Here is a 17,046-nt window from a genome sequence, read left to right on the forward strand (position 1 = left end):
GATACACGATAAGGAGAAAGAATTGTGATTTGAAGGAAATCAATGTCACCGTTAAAGGGTTAATTTATCTGTTTTGTTAATCTTTTGTTTTTAATCTAATTTAGGAAATGAATCACGAATATTGCACGTTTTGCATTGTGTCATAAATCACTTAAGGAGAAATATGAATTAATGAATCTCTTTCTGTCTTGTCGGTGTTTGTTTTGTTTATTATTATTATTATCATTATTAATGTCTGTATGACGTCATCATTGCTGATCTGTGATTCAAAGTAACTATGTATAATATTAATTTATTATTATTATATCTTCATTCACGTTTACATATTATGTTTTATGGTGGTCAAATGAATCGTTATGATAATAGGACAAATAGTATCATGTCATAAATCAGACTTTAAGAATATGTCACTTTCTAGCTTTTCATTCTTTGGTAAAGTGATATTGTGACAAAAGGAAAAATAGTATGGTATAAATCAGTTTATATATCACTTTCTTACTTTTCATTCTTACGGTAAAGTTATGCGGCAATATCAAAAATAGCATGTTATAAATAAACCGTTAAAAATATGCCACTCTCTGACTTTTCATTCTTGGGTAAAGTTATATTATTAGGGAAGATAGCATGTCGTAAATTGGTCTCTAAAAAATATGTCACTTTTTGACTTTTTCACTCATAGGTAAAAAGCCTCATAGCCTTCTTGAATACATTAAGGCCAGCCGATATAGTCGGCCTTTCAGATTCTGTGCACTATTTAGAATTGTGTTGACGGATGATTTTAAAAGTCACAGTGGTGTACATTAACTCAATGCATCTCTGTGTTAAATTATGTGATAAATGCTCACAAGCTGAAAGACTCGAATTTGGCTGTAATAATATATTAAATATTGCTATGATCACCTTTTGACTGCCAGTAATTTTAGCGTAATATGAAATCAAACCTATCGCACACAAAATATTATACAAAGCTGCTAGGGGCTGCGCAGTATGAATCGAATTGACCAAAATTGAATATAATCGCTTCGGAAAACAACAAAATATCAAACACGGAACGTTTTAGGTTCAAATTCCGCCTTCAGCCAATAAAAAATCTATAAAAACAGTGGCACAGACCTGCAAATAACAACTATTTCTCTGTGGTGTATCGGGATTTTAAGTAATGAATTAATGTTTTCATCGACTGACGATGGATTTTGAGCGCGAAGCGTTCCGTATTTGATATTTTGTTCTTTTTCGAAGCTGTTATATATTCATTTTTGTTCATTACTTCGCACACAATATGAGTTTTTCGTTTGAGATCTATCCTAATTTCTTTAACAATCCTTTACCTGTTTATATTTGATTACACTGAATTTTTCTTCGTTCCCCTATATTTATTTCAAATGCCACAATACTGAAAACCATGAAAAAATCGTCTTTTACACATTATGAATATCACAATAGTATATAGAACTTTATTTCTTGTTCTCTATCGTTCGTTTGATTATTTATTTGTTTTTCCTTTCCATAACGTCATTCCTATTATTATTATTATTATTATTATTATTATTATTATTATTATTATTATTATTATTATTATTATTATTATTATTATTATTATTATTATTATTATTTGTGGTTTGTTTTGTTTTTCCCTAACAACAAATTTTAACGGAAATAGATAGAAATGGAATTTTACACGGTCACGTCACCATATGGCGGCCATAATTTGAATTGGTGAACTGCTGAGACTGTCATTTGAAATTGCTTCTTTAATTGTTTCCGATTTGTGACCCACTATTATGGTCTTGTACTAAATGAACAAAAGTGAGAGTATGCAACAATGATCAGAATTAGGAAAATAAAGTTGTTGGTTTTGGGTGTTTTTGTTTTTTTTTTCAATTTAAAGAAAAAAACTCACTCTCCCCTACTAAAAGTACCTAATGAGCAAAACTGAATATAACAGCCAAGGAAAAGAACAAAATACCAAACACTAAATGTTTCGGGCTCAAAAAGAAAATAAAGAAAAACCGTTTTCAAGCCCAATTGAAATAAAGGTATTTTTGTACATCCCAGGGTAAATGATTATGTACATAAGAGAGTTCATAGGCCTATACAAAAAAATGAGTTCCGTTCTCAAATCCTTATTCAGCTATGAAAAATGCAAATCAAATTGAGGTTGGATTCAAATTAACGTAAAAGAAAACGAAAATGATTTGTTGTGATGATTTTCTAAGGTGAAATACCGTCATATTACTTAAACTTGATTTATAGCATTTATATAGCACATTTTCGGATTCTCTATGCTTTTGTTTGTTTGTTTATTTAATGGATTGCTGAAGAGGGGATTGAACCTGAAATACCCATTGTTTGGGGTTTTTTTAATCCAAACTCCTTCCATTTTCACATTTACAAGCTTTAGAATAATCTAAAGTCTAAAGATGCTAGGTGAAATTTTGTTTTTTGTTCATATTGTGTTTATGTTGTATGTGCACGCTACTCTGTAGTGAATACTTAAAATAATGGACCGGCAAATTGAGGTTTGTCAAGCCAACTCTCATCCTTTTTTTTTTCTTTCAATGTGATGCACGTTTTGAATAATGTATCTTTTGGGTCTCCGCTTCTTTGGATCAAGAAGAGTATCATTTTGAGATACTCGAAAGGCACTATACCACCCCCCCCCCCCCCCCCCCCCCCCCCCCCCCATCCTCCATTTCACAACTCATTTCTTGTCCCGTAAAAAACAACGATACACGCTACGTCTCATCATAACCACAAACCACCTTCTCAAAATTCTGAAATAAGATGCTTGTCGCACCATAAACGCTGTAAACCGTATCACTTACACGTAAATGTCACATGACCATTCATATTAGATTGGTGATTCTTTTGTGACGTGTTATTGTATTCACTAGTTTTGTTTTGTTTTGTTTAATGCGCTCACCTTATCGGACAATTTCTATATGGTGTGTTATGTCACAAAGAATGCCTCCATGTGATATTAATAGTATGTATTCCTTCGTTTGTTCTCAGGCAAAATGACAAGCGTATTGACTTCCTGTGACGTCATCTAACTTCAATGAAGTTACACTTTATTTTCATTTTCAGAAAAGATGCACCGATGGTGTTAATGTCAGCACTTTATGTGTGTTTGCTTGTTTGTTTGTCTTTTCTACAATTTTTGAAATGAAAATACATAGTTAATTGTGGATAATCCGATCTCCGTAGACTAAACAAACATTTAAAATATTTGATTACGATTACGGATTGTATTTGCATGTGTCCGTGATGCATTTTTATAAACATAAATTCATTGAGTATATCACATAATACATCAATTCATAAGAGAGAGGGAAAGAGAGAGAGAGAGAGAGAGAGAGAGAGAGAGAGAGAGAGAGAGAGAGAGTAGAGTAGAGTGAAGGAATGGGCGTAAAGTGTAAGCGTGTTTGGAATCAATTATATTCAATTTAAATGAATCTTGCATTTGGTTGGGGGATATTTTTTTAATACTGTATATCGTTATAGAAATGTTTGGTATAATTTAACATGTCATGAGATGCGCGTGTGTATCGTGATTATTTCATTCAACTTTAATTACTTTCATTTTAAACTAACGTTGCAACCGTCTTCGCCGATGTCACCATCAAAATCATCATCATCATCATCATCATCATCATCATCATCATCATCATCATCATCATCATCATCAATATCATCGCCATCATTATTAACATCAACAGCAACGCCCCACAATTTATCATCATGCACATCATCACAATGATTGCAATCGTGTTATGCGCAGCACCTTTAGCAGCATTTTTACCATCATCGTCATCATCATCATCATCATCATCATCATCATCATCATCATCATCATCATCATCATCACCACCACCATCACCACCATTATATTACTAACAGCATAATGTTCATTAACATTGTCGTCGTCATCATAATCACCATGATTTTTGAATTTTTACAATCATGACAAAATCTCAAATACCAACCACCACCTCCACCAAGTTCATGGTGCTTTAATATAACTGATAATCTATTCCATTTTTGTGTGTCCGTGTGGGTGCGTGTGCGTCACTGTTGTCCTGGTATTTTTGCCCCCCCCCCCCCTCCACCCGTCGATCATTTTAAAACTAATTCCTCACCTAAATAAGCATATTATTTAATATTTTTGCAACCATTGCACGACATTTATTATTTTTTATGCCATGAGGGAAAAAATTGATAATACAGTGTATAATACAACATTATTGCTCTAAACTTTAAATTTTCTGTACCATAAACTCAAAACATTGATTTTAATATTAATAGAGTAGACTTCTTTTGTTAATTTGGTTTGAGCTGGGGGGTTTTCGCGAGGGAAAAAAGAGAAGTTGACTTTCAAAACGTCCTAAGTCACATCCTGATAGAAAATGAGTCAATCTCAAGCCATCGTTTGGACTCCATAGAATCACCAGAAAAAATTTGGAGTTTCAAAACACTCGGGGTTTTGTTCTATGAGGCACACAAGACAAGTATTTTCCTCTTTAAGTCACTAAATAAATGACATAAAAACTGCGGTTTTCTTCCAATTATGAAAATGGGACTTATTACGATTTGAAAGTCAGCCGCTCAAAAACGATGCAAGGGTTTGTTCGGTGCGCTGCGTTAGATAAAAGGCGTCTATACTAAAATCATAAATTAACATAAATTCACAACACATTGGTAATTTTTTTTTACATTAATTTCTCTAAAAAATAATTATTCGTTTATTTTCAGGCAGTTTATAGGGACTGTATCAAGAGTGTTCAGTTTGCAGCTATTCGCAAGCAAAACCTTGATAATAGAGCATTATTTAAATATCACATACAATATTATATCTAGTCTGTTCAATGAATGAACTTGTATTGCGTTTAATAACGGATTGCCTAATTCCCAATTTTGTTTCGGCAACCAAACTCGTTCCAAAAAAAAAGATTGTTTTGTTTTTGTTTGGTTGGTTGATTAATTTTCTATCATCAATTTTTTTCATATTGATTTATTTTTCAATTGCTTGCCGGTTGCATTATTATTATTATAGTGTATTATATTAGTATTATGACATTTTAACGTGATACCCTTATTAAATAAACTTGTTACATAACTTATACTAGATTGTTCATTTCGCTTTTGTAAAGGTAAATGTATCATCCTTGCTTTGACCTTCAATCTCTCATCGCCAGGAGGCGCATGAGGCCAGGGTTTCTGGAATTTTTATTCATTGCCATGAAAAGTTGGGTCATTTCTTTTCTCCATGGTAACAAATAGAATATTACAAAAGAGCCAAAGCTCGGTAATTCATATCATTCTAATTCAAAATCCACTTTTCAGGGTCTGATTCATCTCGACGCAATACTGTTTTGTGACGGCGGGTCACATGTGTGGTCATTCATCTCAAAACGGTAATATGTCGGGATGTAACTAACTGCTGATACTTAAAACTCAATTTTAATATTGGATTAGAAACAAATGTGTTAATTGAGTTGAGAGATTTTTTGTTTGTTTTTAAGGGTTTTACGGCGCTTGCAACACAGGACTTAAGTGCCAGTAAAAGGGAAGAAAGTGGGATAGTCAAAATTTCTAGAATTATCATTAAAGCACCCAAGAAAAATGTATGTCACAGGGGAACTGGTTCAAATAGGAAACATATGAAAATTCCAAGAGCACACCATCATGTAATTAATTTGAGGTCACCTTAATGTCTCATCCTGATTCAAGCACAGGTCCCCACAAGAGGAACACACTCAAATGTTTACAAATCATAAATATGAAACATTAAAAATAATGCAGTGCATAACGGAGAGATGATTTACAATACAAAAATGTCATCTCCCAAAACTTTATCTATACATTTGACTGTTTCCCTCCCAACCAGGGTATCCAGCCAGGGCCAGGACAAAACCAAGTAATCTCATTACAAGACAAAAACAGAATGCATGTTGGAAAACAGATATAGAGGGATAGAAGAAAGCAAGTGCCTCCCTGCCCACTATGGGAAGTCAGAGCCCCACCCAGGAGTAGAGAGAGAGAGAGAGAGAGAGAGAGAGAGAGAGAGAGAGAGAGAGGGAGAGAGAGATAAATGTTTTTATTGTTTTTAATTATTAAGGGTTTTACGGCGTTTGCAACACGTCAAGGTCATATCAGCGCCAGTAAAAAGGAAGAAAATGGGATAGTGAAAAGCTCTAGAATTACAATTAAAGCACAAAAGAAAAGGCGAGACAAAGGGGAACGGGTTCAAATAGGGAACAGATGTAGATTCCAAGAGCACACCGTCAAAGTACTTAGTTTGAGATCACCTAAAAGTCTCATCCAGACACAAGCACAGGTCCCAACTAAGAGGAATACACTCACATGTTTACAAATCATATATGTAATATAATATGTAAACTAAACATAATACAATGCATAACAGAGAGATGATTTACAAAGAAAAAATATCATCTCCCAAAACTATAACTATACATTCAACTGTTTCCCTTCCAGCCAAGGAACTCCGGCCAGGGTCAGGACAAAACTAAGTAATCTCATTCTAAGACAACGACAGGAAACAATTGGAAAACGGGTATGGGGGGATAGAAGACACAGCATGTACCTCCCTGCCCACTATAGGAGGTCAGGATCTCCACCCAGGGAGAGAGATAGAGAGACACACACACACAGACACACACACACACACACACAGAGAGAGAGAGAGAGAGAGAAAGAGAGAGAGAGAGAGAGAGAGAGAGAGAGAGAGAGAGAGAGTTTTGTCTTAAACTTTAACAAAAAATATAATTTCCTAACATAATGTGTGACCTCACCATCTCTAAACGGTATTATGTCGGGATGGGTTGAACCCCAAAAAAGTGAATTTAGGACCAAAAAGATATGAAATATTATTTTAAAGTTCGAGGTTTTTGCAATGTAAGAAGAATTTTGTTTTGGGTTGTTTATTTTTTTAACCTCTTCTCCTTTCACCTAGTCAAATGGTAAAAGTTACGGTTTTATGCTGACGGGCGGCCATTTTCAACCACCTTATTAAGAGAGATAACTCTGTATTTATATTTTTCCGCACACAAAAAAAAAACAACAAAAAAACTTTTGGTTAGTTCCCCTCCTAATTTATATTGCCCTTTTAAAACTTTTTTAAACAATATACTTAGGATATGATTGATACCTGACCGTTTCAGCATAATTCCAAAGTTTTGTTGGTTTGATTTTAAGGGTTTTACGGCGCTTGCAATACATTTAGGTCATATCACCTAATATAATAATATCATCATCATCCATCGTGGCTTGTGCTCTTGAGCACGTTGCCGGTCAGCTGTCTCCACGAATCACTCTCCTCTGCGGTTCGCATGAAATCTGTGTTGCTTTTTAAGTCACATTTGGCCATTCTTAGGTTATTTAGATAAGTCATTTTTTGTCTTCCTCTAGCTCTCTTTCCTTCGATTATCCCAGATGTTGCCAACTTTTCTATTCCGTCTCTTCTCCACACATGTCCCAGAAACTGCCTCTTTCTGATGTTATCGATCAGTTTTCTTCCCTTTTTCACCTTCTCAACACTTCCTCGTTCGCACACCTGTCTGTCCACGATAGCCTCAACATTCTTCTATACACCCACATCTCAAATGCTTCTAACCTCCTCATACATTCTTTGTCAAGCGTCCACGTTTCACAACCGTATAAAAGGGTACTTATAACATATGTTTCTACTGCTTTCATTCTGGTCTTCAAGTTTAGGTTGTTGTTTGACACAACTGGTCGCATTTTATGGAACACGTTTTTTGCTATTGCTATTCTTTGTTTTATATCCTCTATGTCACGTGCGTCATGGGTGATGATAGTGCCTAAATATTTAAATTTCTTTACTTGTTTGATGGTCTCTCCTTTGCTTGACAAGTGGAAGGTCGTGTTGTTATCATTCTTGGAGACCACCATGCATTCGGTTTTTTAAATATTTAGTTTCAGGCCCATCTCTTCACTTTTGCACACCACTATATCTAACATTTTCTGCACATGTATTGGAGAGTAGGCCATCAGAGTACCATTGTCTGCGTAAATTATGCTATTCATATTCTGCCCTTCAACGACGACGCCTTTCATATCTTCAATTTCTTTGAATATTATTTCACTATATATGTTAAAAAGGTCCGGTGATAAGACGCAACCTTGTCTTACTCCCTTCTCGATGTTAAAGAAGTCCGATGTTTCATTATCCAGTTTGGCACACGCTATTTGATTCCAATATAAGTTTTTCACAAGTCGAAGGTCTTTACTGTCTATACGAATCTTTTCTAAGATTTTGAATAGCGTATCGTGCTGTACTGAATCGAAAGCTTTGGAATAATCAATGAAGCATAGATAAAGTGATTTTTGTTTTTCGATTGACCGTTGCATTAATGTTTTCAAAGTAAAGATTGCATTTACCGTACCCTTTTCTTTAACAAAACCAAACTGCTCGTCACTTATCTCTGGAGAGAACTTGTTCCTCATTCTTTTCATAAGTATTCTTATAGTAATTTCGTATAGTAATTTTTGTGGCCTGGCTCATAATGCTGATTGTTCTGTGTTGATCACAGTCAAGAGTTCCTTGTTTTTTGGGTATCGTAATGAATACCGATTTTCTTAAGACAATAGGCAATTCACCCTTTTCATATAAGACATTAAAGACTTTTGTCAGAATGTCTATTCCCAGATCGCCGAGGGCGTCAATCAATTCTATTGAGAAGCTATCTTGGCTACCGCTTTCCCCTTTTTCATCTCTTTGCAAGCAGCTTCTACTTCTTCTCGCATAATCTGGGGACCCGTGTTCACAGTAGAGATTTCTTTATCCAAGCTCGTCCCTCTTTTGTCATCCGCGTATAGATTTTTTTATGTATACTGCCCAACGTTCCAAAATTTCGTTGTTGTCGATAAGTATATTACCGTTTGCGTCTTTAACGCATTTTTTTTTTGCCACGTATGGTCGTTTTCCACTTAGATCTTGTATTGACTGGTAGAATTGTTTGGTGTTAGATTGTTTTAGTCTTTCAATTATGTGACATTCATGTTCAATATGATCTTCCTTTGCTCTCTTACACTCACGTTTTATAATCTTATTAGCTTCTTTATATTCATTACTGTTGCGTTCTAGTTTTCGTCTTTCATTCATCAGTTTCAAGATCTTGTCATCCATCCACTTATGTTTTGGTTCGTGTTTTTTCACAGATGGAATAGTTTCTCTTGCAGATTCTGTGATGCAGTTCGATACTTGATTCCAGTACTCATCTTTGTTTATATCTACGGTCAAGTTTTCACTTTTTTCTTTCACGCATTCTTTGTAATCATTTTTTTTATTTGATGGTTAATTCTCAATAGATCTAATTGCAGTTTTGGTTCCACTTTCTTTTTCTTTATTTGTTTAAGTTTTATTTTTAGCGTGGCCTTGACAGGTCTGTGGTCACTATTGCAATCTGCGCTTGGAATAGTTGTTGCGTTGCGTACGATATTTCTGAATCGATGTTGGACCACCTGGGCTTATCCATGTCCACTTCTTTCTATCGTGGTTTTTAAACCATGTATTGACAATAGTAAGCTTTTCCAATCTGCACCAGTCGACAAGTCTTTCCCCTCTATCATTTTTGGTACCTAGTCCGTGAGGGCCAACGATATTTTCAACTCTCTCGTTCCCAACATTTGCATTGAAATCACCAATTATTAAACGAATTTCATCAGATTTACATTCTTTTAATGCTTGTTCCATATCTTGATAGAATGTCTCAATTGTGTTTTCGTCACTGTCTGATGTTGGGCGTATATTTGAATAATATTAACCAATGTTGATTTGTCTAAAAGAATTCCAACTCCTTTTTCATGATGTTTTCCACCTGCATAATATAATACAAAATCATCTTCTTTAACTAGTCCTTCTCCTTTCCACTTCGTTTCTGAGATTCCAAGGATGTTAATTTGGAACTTTTTCATTTCTTGAATAACGTTTTCAAATTTTCCTAAATGGTTTAATGTACGTATACTCCACGTGGCCAATGTGATTGTTTTATTTCGCACCAGTTTGAAACGTTCAACGTGTTCGGGACAGCTGAAATCCTGGGAAAGTTTGTTAGTGACGGCGGATTTCCATTGCCTTCCGTCATTGTTATTAGTAGAATTTAAATTATTGTATTTTAATTTGACTGAGTTGTTTTTGATGTTTTCTTTGGCTTCTCCTGGTTTTGGTTTTTGTTTCCTTCCACCTTTATTTCCTCTTTTTGTTATTTTTCTGTATGCCTTGAATAATTCAAAAGATCTCAAAATGTTCACTATTTCTAAATTCGATGTATTATTAATTGTGTGTCGTATTGTACGTAGGTGTTGAGGTGAAGTTATAACAATAATTAGTTGTCATTTTCGATGTTCATCGTCGACCGTTGTAATAAGATAAAATAGCTCACTGTTGTGTAATGTGTTCAGCGCTGGAAGGCTGCTTTTCACAGAGCTCTTAAAATTATTGCATTTTACGGCTGTTTTAAGTGTTAATTCTATATAGGACGAATTTTATTTCATATTCAGAGGATTTCTTATGACTTTGACGAAATTTCGTGAATTTTAAACAATTAATTTAGCAATATTTTAAAGCTTTGTAAATTTTTGGCAAGGATTTTATCATCTATTGAGACCATTTTTGTTTACGTTTTACGATTTTCAGAAGAAAAAAAATATAATAATATAATAAGATCATAATCTCCCAAAACTTAACTATACATTTAAACGTTCCCCTCCTAGTCTTACCAAAGGATTCCATGAACAAAAACAAAATTAAAAAAAAAGGAATCTCATTCCAAGACAAAGACAAAAATCAAGTTTGCAAATAGATATAGGGGAAAAGTCTGCTATGGGAGGGCAGGGCCCAATCCAGTGGTGGTTGCAAGAGAGACCCCCCCCCCCCCCCCCCCCCCCCAAAACCGAACACCATAAGATGTCAAAGTCAAACAGCCCTATCCTGATACTACAATTAATTTTTTTTTTTTTTTAACAAGAAAAAAAAATTGAGCATTTATGTTGCGCACTCTCCATTGAACGTGCTCAAAGCGCTTTTCAAAGGGTTCCGAGCCAACAGCAACACTTAACATGTAGGGCAAGACATAACGCCTGTAAGCCATACAATTTTTTTTCCCAGACAGAGACAATGCTGTTAACAGCCAGATGCTCATTTTACACCTAAATAAGGTGATGTTTGTCTCTTTCACGGCTCTAGCAACACATTTAGGTCATTTCAGCGCCAGTAAAAAGGAAGAAATGAGGATAGTAAAAAGTTCTAGAATTACAATTAAAGCACCCAAGAAAAAGTAAGACAAAGTGTAATTAGTTTAAATAGGGAACATATGTAGATTCCAAGAGCATACTATCAATGTACTTAGTTTGAGATCACCTAAATGTCTCATTCTGACACAAGCACATGTCCCCAATAAGCGGAACACACTTGTGTTTATAAATCATGTTAAAAATGAAAAAATAACAGTACATAACAGAGAGATGATTTACAAGGAAATAATTATCACCCAAAACTATAACGATACATGAACTATTTCCCTCCCGTCCAAGGACTCCAGTCAGGGTCAGGACAAAACTAAGTAACCTCATTCCAAGACAAAGACAGAAAGCAGTTGGAAAACAGATACAGGGGGATAGAAGAAAAGGCAAGTAACATCCTGCCCACTACGGGAGGTCAGAGCCTTTTTTTGTTTGTGTTTTAAGGGTTTTACGGCGCTTGCAACACATTTAGGTTATATCAGCGCCAGTAAAAAGGAAGAAAATGGGATAGTAAAAAGTTCTAGAATTACAATTAAAGCACCCAAGAAAAATAAGACACAGGGGAACTAATAGGGATCAAATGTAGATGCCAAGAGCATACCACCAATGTACTTAGTTTGAGATCACCTATAAGTCTCATCCGGACACACGCACAAAATCCAACAAAGAGGAATACACTCAAATGCTTACATTCTACATTGAAAATAACAAATATAATAATACATAACAGAGAGATGATTTACAAGGAAAAAAAATCATCTCTCAAAAAATTAACTATGCATTCGACTGTTTCCCTCCCAGCCAGGACTCCGACCAGGTCCAGGACAAAACCAAGTAATCTCATTCCAAGACAAAGACAGAAAGCATGCTGGAAAACATATATAAGGGGATAGACAGTATGTACCCCCCTGCCCACTATGGGAGGTCAGGAACCCCACCCAGAGAGCCTTTTCTATGGACTCAACTATACACGGCCCAGAGCGAGAGTCGAACCCAGGGCTTTCCGATCCGAAGGCGAGTGTCATAGCACAAGACCATAGCCGCACAAATTTAATTTACAAAACAAGTTAATAAACATCTGACACAAACAAATCTTGGCAATTCGAGAACTTAAAGTTTTATTTGCATAGGTATCCTGCCATCAAAATGACAAGTAAAATTCAACAAAAGAGAAAGACCTAGGCGTCACTTTGGAGCAACAGCGACAACAATGACTTACCACTAGATTTACATTAAATTCTACATTAATATATGTAAACATTGTCTTCATTCAACATGAATTTTAAAAAAAATTAAACGTAAAAGGTTGCAAATTATGAGATTATCAAGGTACATACATCGATGTTAAAAATTAAAATCAATAAATCGGAGAATTGACAATAATAAAATGCATAAATGCGACAATATAACTATTTTAGGCGGAAGATTTAAAGTCTATAATAACTGTCCTAAATCATCTATAATAAATGATAATAGCAGTGACCACCATATATATATGAACAACTCTCGATTTATCGTTTGTTTTTGTTTTGTTTGCAGCAAATTTAGGTCATATCAGGGCCAGTAAGGAAGAAAGAAAACGTGATAGTACAAAGTTCTAGAATTATAATCAAAGCTACCAAGAAAAGGTAAGACTAAGGGGAATTGGTTCAAATAGGAAACAAATGTAGATTCCAAGAGCACGCTATCAAAGTATTTAGTTTGAGATCACCGAAAAGTCTCACCCATACACAAGCACACGTCCCCACTAAGAGGAACACACTCAAATGTTTACACATCATATATAATATGTAAACAAAACATAATACCTTGCATAACAGAGAGATGATATACAAGACAACAAATATCATCTCCCAAAACTCTAACTATACATTTGACTGTTTCCCTCCCAGCTAGGGTATCCAGTGTGGGCCTAGACAAAACCAAGTAATCTCATTCCAAGACAAAAACAGAAAGCAAGTTAGAAAACAGATATAGGGGGAATAGAAGACGCAGCAAGTACCTCCCTGCCCATTATGGGAGGTCAGGAACCCCACCCAGCAATAAAACATATCCATGGGTGCAATTAGGTTAGGCCAAAAACAGCTGTTTGTTTGTTTTGTTTTTAAGGGTTTTACGGCGCTTGCAACACATTTAGGTTATATCAGCGCCTGTAAAAAGGAAGAAAATGGGATAGTCAAAAGTTCTAGAATTACAATTAAAGCACCCAAGAAAAAGTAAGACAAAGGGGAACTGGGAACAAATAGGGATCAGATGTAGATTCCAAGAGCACACCACCAATGTACTTTGTTTGAAATCACCTACAAGTCTCATCCAGAAACAAGCACAAAATCCAACATAGAGGAACACACTCAAATGCTTACATTATACATTCAAAATAAAAATAATAATACATAACAGAGAGATGATTTACAAGGAAAAAAATATCATCTCCCAAAACAATAACTATGCATTTGACTGTTTCCCTCCCAGCTAGGATTCCGGCCAGTGCCAGGACAAAACCAAGTAATCTCATTCCGAGACAAAGACAGAAAGCATGTTGGAAAACAGATACAAGGGGATAGAAGACACAGTATGTACCTCCCTGCCCGCTATGGGAGGTCAGGATCCCCACCCAGCCAAAAACAGCATGATATCGATTTCCAACAAATTCAAAAAGCCTGAACTCGAAAACTGTATTATGTTTGGTTGACCCAGATGCCGGAAAGTTTGTTTTTAGGGGTATTACGGCGCTTGCAGCACATTAAGGTCATATCAGCGCCAGTAAAAAGGTAGCAAAATGGATGAGTAAAAAGTTTTAGAATTACAATTAAAGCACCCAAGAAAAGGTAAGACAAAGGGGAATTGGTTCAAATAAGAAACAGGTGTAGATTCCAAGAGCACACTATCAAAGTACTTAGTTTGAAATCACCTAAAAGTCTCATCCAGACACAAGCACAGGTCCCCACTAAGAGGAATACACTCAACAAACCAAATGTAATATAGAGAAAACATAATACAGTGCACAACAGAGAGATGATTTACAAGGAGAAAATATAATCTCCCAAAACTAACTATACATTTGACTGTTTCCCTCCCAGCTAGGACCAGGACAAAACCAAATAGTCTCATTCCAAGACAAAGAGAGAAAGCAAGTTGGAAAACAGACATAGGGGGATAAAAGACAAAGTACCTCCCTGCCCACTATGGGAGGTAGGGAAGATGCCGGAAAGGAATAAAATCCATTTCAAAAAGCCTGAAACCCTGGTTAAGCCGGACATCTTGCACCAATGCTTACCTAAATACCTACGTCCAGAAGCGGCAGCCCAAAAACACCAACAATTATTCAACACCATCAATATCAATAGCCCTCTTAAAAAGCTGATATAGACTGCTCCGAAAACAGCACGACTCGAATCAATAAAACCTTTTTACTTTACACAAAACTGATGCTTTAGACCTTAAATGGAGGAAAAGAAATGACTAAAGCCCCGCTGCTTCACTAAAATGGCAAGGAGGGATGATTGGCATAATAAAAAAAAAACACCCAAAGGAAAGGAAATTACAAATGCCCTACTGCGTCCAAGCTTCAGAACATTAAATAGATAACAATGGTCCACCTGCAAACAGTTGGATCGAGACGTAGCAGAACAGTCTCAAAGTTACATCACCAAACTGTCCGTTTTTGCAACGGCATCAGGCAAAACATGACGGGCCATTTTATCACAATGCCCAAATACAGCACCCACCTGGAGGATAAGAAATGATCTACAACGCTGATGAAACATTCATTGAGTGGGAAAATAAATGCAAAGTGGAGATGTGATGTGACCAAGCTATACAACGACAATCTAAATAATATATATTAATAATTCAGTGCTTCAGATAATGTGATGGATTTCATTCTAGTTTGTTTATAAATAATATAATATATGTTTGTGGGTCGGCGTGAAGGTGTGTTGAGCGTGATTTAAATACATAATTTTCATTGCTTTGTATAGTTTGTTTCTTTTCTGTTTGGCTTAAAATATAACTTTACAAATCTTGCGACATTTAGACTTATTTATTTTTATTTTTTTTATTTTTAAGGGTTTTACGGCGCTTGCAACACATTTAGGTTATATCAGCGCCAGTAAAAAGGAAGAAAATGGGACAGTAAAAAGTTCCAGAATTACAATTAAAGCATCCAAGAAAAAGTAAGACAAAGGGGAACTGGGAAAAATAGGGATCAGATGTAGATTCTAAGAGCACACCATCAATGTTCTTAGTTTGAGATCACCAATAAGTCTCATCCGGACACAAGCACGGCCCCCACGAAGAGGAATACACTCAAATGCTTACATTATAAATTAGAACAAATATAATAATACATAACAGAGAGATGATTTACAAGGAAAAAAATATCATCTCCCAAAACAATAACTATGCATTCGACTGTTTCCCTCCCAGCCAGGACCCCGACAAAACCAAGCAATCTCATTCCAAGACAAAGACAGAATGCAAGCTGGAAAACAGATATAGGGGGATAGAAGACACAATAAGTACCTCCCTGCTCACTATGGGAGGTAGGAACCCCACCCAACATTTAGACTTAGGGTCACTTCAGCGCCAGTAAAAAAGAAGATGGCCGAATAGTCAAAAGATTTAGATATAGCTGTCAAGTACAAAAGAAGAAGAAAAAAAAGGAAGGCAAGAAAAGAAGTTGTTTATTTTTTTGTTTTTAAGGGTTTTACGACGCTTGCAACACATTTAGGTCATATCAGCGCCAGTAAAAAAAAAGAAGAAAATTGGATAGTAAAGACATTCTTGATGTACAATTAAAAGGGCTTAAATAAAAAAGTAAGACAAAGGGGAATCGGTTCAAATAGGGAATAGATTTAGATTCCAAGAGCACAATATCAGTGTACTTAGTTTGAGATCACCTAAAAGTCTCAACCAGACACCAGCAAAGGTCCCACTAAGAGGAATATACTCAAAATGTTTACAAATCATATGTTAAAAATAAAAAATAATATGACATAACAAGAGAGATGATTAACAAGGAAAAAAATATCATCTCCCAAAACTATAACTATACATTTGACCGTTTCCCTCCCACCAAGGACTCTGGCCAGAGTCAGGTCAAAACCAATTAATCTCATTCCAAGACAAAAACAGAAAGCAATTGGAAAACAGACACAGGGTGATAGAAGACATAGCAAGTACCTCCCTGTCCACTATGGGAGGTCAGGATCCCCACCCAGGAAAGAAGTTCAAAAAGATCGACGAAAGTTGTTTGTTTGTTTTTGTTTTTAAGGGTTTTACGGCGCTTGCAACACATTTAGGTTATATCAGCGCCAGTAAAAAGGAAGAAAATTGGATAGTAAAAAGTTATAGAATTACAATTAACGCACCCAAGAGAAAGTAAGACAAAGAGGAACTGGGAACAAATAGGGATCAGATGTATTTTTTTTGTTTGTTTGTTGCTTTAGGTCTCTTCCAACACAATTGAGGTTATATGAGAGACCGCTGAAACAAAAAAACAAGCAATCCAACAAAAATAGTACAAATGTCAATCAAAATCATAACCTAAAGATATCATAAGCTAAATTATAAATAACCAAGAACAAACAGGCAGAGGATTTACAGGAAAAAAAATATCCCCTGTCAAAAATACAATCACAAACCAAAGAAGCAGGATAGGCTAGTAAAGAGAAGAAGAAACGACATCACTATCGGATCATACACCCATGCGAACATCATAGGTATATGATTCAAGGGTGATGCTCCCATCCAACCACCCGC

This window comes from Berghia stephanieae, chromosome 2 (assembly GCF_034508935.2).
Source record: "Berghia stephanieae isolate SIO BIC M18660-M18661 chromosome 2, UCSD_Bste_1.3, whole genome shotgun sequence".
Lineage (NCBI taxonomy): Eukaryota > Metazoa > Mollusca > Gastropoda > Nudibranchia > Aeolidiidae > Berghia > Berghia stephanieae.